This window comes from Oreochromis aureus, linkage group 3 (assembly GCF_013358895.1).
Source record: "Oreochromis aureus strain Israel breed Guangdong linkage group 3, ZZ_aureus, whole genome shotgun sequence".
NCBI lineage: Eukaryota > Metazoa > Chordata > Actinopteri > Cichliformes > Cichlidae > Oreochromis > Oreochromis aureus.
Window position 1 is genome coordinate 132,450,766 of NC_052944.1, and position 6,000 is coordinate 132,456,765.

A 6,000-nucleotide genomic window follows, 5' to 3' on the forward strand; every position below is an offset into this window, starting at 1 on the left:
TGGGGGCCAACAGAGGCTATAAGAGTTTGAGTAACCCTCCACCAGTTTGAGATTTGCTGTGACCCTCTGCATGCATGTCTCCCCATCGGGATGGGGAGTAATTGTTGATTGAGCATTTATACATTGTGTATTGTCCTTCCTTCAGCCCAAAGATCGAAAGAATTGGGAGGATTTAACAATTGTAATTTTTGTATTATAGTTTCTCAACAGTACTTGTTTTATTTTGTTTACTGGTTTGCGTGCATTATTTTACATTTTTAAAAAAATTAAAATTAAAAAATACATAACTATACCACCATGGAAGACCCGATGGCATTTTCATGCTTCGCAGCGATACTGGCCCGTATTTACTTGGTATCGGTTTGATACCAAAATAAGAAGTATCGCACACCACTAGCAGCTACTAGATAAGAGCCCAGTGTTAGGGGGCGGGGCTTGTTTTCAACCAGCTTTTATAACATATGAACTGCATATTCGTAACCTCAGTATTGATTTTAATTCTTTGTGGCAGCTTTTCACATTATATCAAACTAACTATATTAGTAATTGTCACTAACATTTATATTAATCAGGCTGAACTTTAATCATACTTTAGATCAAACCCGTTTTACTTATTGTTTCCCTTGTGCTTTGGTTTCCTGTCTTCTGTTATTAGACCTGAGATATGACTGCTCTGTGCTGTTGCTGATGACTCCAGTTAATTCTACAAGACATGCTGTGTAAGTAAACAAACAACAACAGTTAGGTCTGCATTTCTTCAAAGATTATATCCCACAGACTTAGTTTAGAGGGTCTACACTGTCTACACTGTATATAGTGAAGTCTGCAAGTTTTGAACAGTGGAATTTGTTTTGTTTTGAACAAATTATTCTGCAGATCATCAGAATGAAAGTTGTTGTATCATAGGAAAGAAAAGTTATTGGCCATATTTGCATAGCCCTTTTTTAAAATATGCTTTTGTGTTGTTAATTATTCTTTTTGAATCATATTTGCAAAACAGTGTTATATTAATATAATTTACTAAAAGTTTTTTTTTTAAATTTAGCAGAACTTGGCATGTTTGTTAGTGGATGAATCATCAGTATGCACAGTCAGAAACATCAAGTTATTGTTAGAACTGTACACTTAATGAATAAGTTGTCCTAATATAGTCATCTTAAGTAAGCTTTACTCTGTTTTTTTGAGGCAACAAGTTTTATTAGTTTTTTTTAGTTCTGGGAACTAATTAGATTTTATAGTGTGGATTTATTCTCTGTGTCTCCCTCTGTCCTGCATCACAATTTCCCACATTCCCCACTGTGTGTAGTAAAATGGTTCCATTCAGTTTAATGATGATTAATAAATAGGCGTAGCAGCTCTGAGCTTGACTCACCAAGGAGCAGAGAGACACACGGAGTCTTCATCGTGTCTGGATGACGACTGAACATCAGTCTGAGCAGCAGGGTGACAGCTTCAGCTTCATCACTTCCTATTTAACACATGAAGTGTTTTACTGGCTGAACTCCAAGTGGCTATTAACTTGCTAACAGTGAAAATTTTTAAGCAGCAGTGAACTCTGTCTTGTTTCTGTTTGTGATCAGCAGCATGAGCTCCATCCTAAGGTTCTGCTCATATTTCACAGATAGATAAATATTTGTTTACATCATCTATGAAACACATCCATATTTGTCTTCATCCATAAATGCTAAAAGAAAAGAGCAGCTGATGAAAAGCTGTAACATTGCAAGCTCACCTATTTTAATGTCATTTTGTTTTTTTAAATGTTTCATATCAAAAGCCATAGAAATACATCTGAAACATCTAATAAGTGACCCTGCTCTGTAAAGAAAAAAGGAGGAAGCTCCACAACATAAATAGACACATGTTACTGAGAAAGGAAACAATCATTTTTTTCACTTCTACATTCTCATACATCATTACTGTTTCTGTGCTGTGATGAGCTCTGAAACCTGACTGAAACTCTTCAAATAAGCCATTCCTCTGTTTGACAACTACTCTTTCAAGGATGTTTGATATGAAAGGAAGGTTGGAGATTGGCCTATAGTTAGCTAAGACTGCTGGGTCTAGAGATGGCTTTTTGAGTAAAGGTTGATCATATTTAAGATTGAAGCATTAATTAATGGCAGGTCTTCTTTGAGCAGTTTTGTAGGAATGGGGTCTAAAAGACCGGAGGGCTTTCTTATAAAGCAACAAACTATTTCTCCAGGCTAAATGATGATCCTCTAAATTTGTGACACGCCATTTCCTCTCCAGCTTACGAGTCATCTGCTTTAGGCTACGTGTTTGAGAATTATACCACGGAGTCAGGTACTTCGGATTTGAGACCTTAGTTTTCACAGGAGCTACAGTATCCAGAGTCGTACGTAGTGAGGAGGTAAAATTATTAACAAGATAATCGACCTCTGTTGGAGCAGCGTTCAGATAGCTGCTCTGCTCTATGTTGGTACAGGGCATTGAAGATGATAACAGTGGGTGGATTATATTCTTAAACTTAGTTACAGCGCTGTCAGAAAAACAGAGAGGACAGATGGTTTGAAAGAGGAGTGAAAGAAGCCATCTATGTCCACTGTGAACGACCATATTTGAACAGAGGCGGTGGTTTAAGTCAAGTCAAGTCAAGTCATCTTTATTTATATAGCACATTTAAAAGACATCATGTGTCGGCCAAAGTGCTGAACAAGGAATAATATAATGAAAGAATTAAAATAGAAAGAAAATATTTTTTAAAAAAGAATTGTAAAACATGTAAAGGTATATGGCATATAATGTAAGTGCAAATATGCACATACATATACAAAACTGTACGCATTCACACACAGGCACACATATGTGAACACCACCATCCAGTAAACTAAGAGACCAGGTAGACAAATTAAAAAGGATATTAAGGAGATCCGAAAGCCTTGGAAAATAAGTAGGTCTTAAGATTCGATTTAAAGACTTCCAAGGATGAGGAGAATTTTATAAAGGGGGGAAGACTATTCCAGAGTCTCGGGGCGGCAATGGAGAAAGCCCTGTCACCTCTAGATTTGAGCTGTGAGCGTGGAACTGATAAAACCAACTGACTAGAGGAGTGCAGAGATCGAGTGGGTAAGTGCAAGCTAAGAAGATCTGAAATGTACCCTGGAGCCAAACCATGGACAGCTTTAAAAACAAATAGTAAAGACTTAAAATCGATTCTATGTTTAACCGGTAGCCAATGTAGAGATGCAAGTACTGGAGTAATGTTCTCTCTCTTTCTAGTACCCGTCAGAAGCCTTGCGGCTGCATTTTGAACAAGTTGCAGGCGAGACAGGCTTGAGTGACAAATGCCTAAATAGAGAGAGTTACAATAGTCGAGGCGTGATGATATAAAAGCATGGATCACAGTTTCCAGGTCTTTGGATGACAGGATATTTTTGAGCTTAGAAATGCTCCTGAGTTGGAAAAAACTGCCACGAACGACTGAATTTATTTGTTTGTCCAGCTTGAGGGTGGAATCAAAAATGAAACCAAGATTTTTTACATGGGGATGTACATTAGCTGATAATGGACCCAAATTGTTTCTTATGAGACTAATAGAGTCCTGCTTACCGAAGACTATAATATCGGTTTTGTCATGATTTAGCTTAAGACGGCTCAGAGACATCCAACAATATATGTCGCTAAGACACTCTGAGACTTTCTGCAGTGTACTATCAGCACCTGGTTTTAGAGAGAGGTAGAACTGTGTATCGTCTGCATAAGAGTGGTAAGAGATCTGGTGTTTCTGAAAAATGGAGCCTAATGGGAGCATGTACAAGGAGAATAAGACCGGGCCCAGAATAGAGCCCTGAGGTATTCCACAAGTGAGTGTAACTGGGGAAGAGTATTTGTTACCCAGCATCACAGAATATGTCCTGCTCTCTAGGTAAGAGGCAAACCATTTTAGAGCGGAGCCTTGAATGCCAACACATGTCTTTAGACGATTTAAAAGGATTGTGTGGTCAACAGTGTCAAATGCTGCGCTCAGGTCTAAAAGGATTAAAACTGTACTATTTCCCGAATCAGCAGCCAGAAGCACATCATTGAACACCTTCAGTAGGGCAGACTCTGTGCTATGGGAGGCCCTGAAACCAGACTGATATTTGTCCAGAATATTATGCGTGTCTAAGAATGAGGATAATTGGTGGAGGACAATCTTCTCAAGAACCTTAGACAAAAAAGGCAGCTTAGAGATTGGTCTAAAATTGCCAAGGACTGACGGATCTAAACCAGGTTTTTTTAGAAGCGGCTGGACAACAGCTTGTTTAAACAAGTCAGGAACAGTTCCATATGAGATCCTGCCATTTACAATAGCAAGGATGTTGGGGCCGACTGTCTTCAGTACCTCTCTGAGAAATGGTGTAGGTAACATATCCAAGGGGCACGTAGTTGGTTTCATGTGCATTATTATATCAGTGAGATGGGATAATGAAACCGGTTTAAACTCTGAAAAAAGGAATGAACATGTAGGTGGTTCAGAGGGGTCTTGGGATATGAGTGGGATATGTGCTCGGATATCGTTAATTTTTTCAGTAAAGAATTTTTGAAAATCCTCAGGCGTGTGTGGGGTAGTCTCAGATATGACTGGTGTGGTGGGATGCAGGACAGAGTTGATTGTATTGAATAGAACTTTAGGATTACCAGACTTCTTGTTAATAATCATGGAGAAATAATTTGCTCTTTCTACCTTGATGGTGCATTGATAGTTATTTAAGCAATCTCTAAACACTTGATAGGAAATGTGGAGCTTATCTTTCTTCCATTTTCGTTCTGCTTTCCTGCATTCCTGCCTGACGGCACGAGTGACCTCATTTAGCCAAGGCTGAGTTTTAAATTTTTGCCGTCTACGTTTTAAAGGAGCAATTGAGTCCATTATATTGGTACAATCACAATTAAAAGATGCAAGAAGCTCATCAGGATTATTGCTATGAGGAGAGCTTTCATCAAAGGTGGCTAAAGGAAATGCAGCAAAGGCAGCTGAGAATTGGGAAGCAGTTTCAGGTGTTATAGGGCGTATAAGAGAGGGAGCCTGGGTTTGTTTGGGGGATGAGTGAGGAATTGGGATATTAAACAAAATGAATTTATGGTCAGATGGACACGCATCAATCACTTCAACGCTGATCACTGAGAGCCCAGAAGACAAGATGAGGTCAAGAGTGTGGCCCTGCTTGTGTGTAGGGCCGTTGACAGACTGGGTCAGGTTAAATGAGTCCAACAGTTGTAAAAACTCCCTAACTAAAGGTTTAGAGGGGCAGCATATATGGATATTGAAGTCACCAAGGATTAGAAGCCTATCAGTGGTTGGTAATGTCACAGATAGAAAATCCGAAAATTCCTTAATGAAGTCCTTGTTAAGGTGAGGAGGCCTATAAACTAAAGCACAGAGTACAGGAGAAGACAGATCCAGCATAAACAATTGCAGTTCAAAACTGGTGTAGACACTTCTGGGTAGCATTCTACATTTAAAGTGATCTCTGAAGACTGTTGCCAGGTTTAGGAGACCAACTGTCTGCCATCTATAACCCAGTTCTGCGATCCCTTCTGTCACAGTCTGGCGGAGGCAAGACTGTATGGAGTTACAAAGAGGACCCAAAATGCAGACACTAAAGGAACTTGAAACCAAAACTTGGGTATTAACAAAAGGCGAGCTGTTTAATGAGGCTGGTAAAAAGCGGATAAACAAAGGGCAAGGCAAACTGAAGCAAAACTAACATTAACCTAAACTGGGTGAACTAAACAAACGACAAGAAAAACCTGGACATGAAACTTGGAAACATGGCGTGGAGACCATGACGTGAACAACAGACAACCTGACAAATAATGAACAGAAACACACAGACTAAATAGGGTTTTGGAGCATGATGTCACGGGAGGGGGGCCACGCCCCCTCCCGCCATGACAGTAGGCCAGACAAAGCACACGGAAGCGTCAGCTATGGTTCGTACGTGCTGTGTTGTCGGTTGCAACAGTAGATCACATGATAGGGAAGGCAAGAAG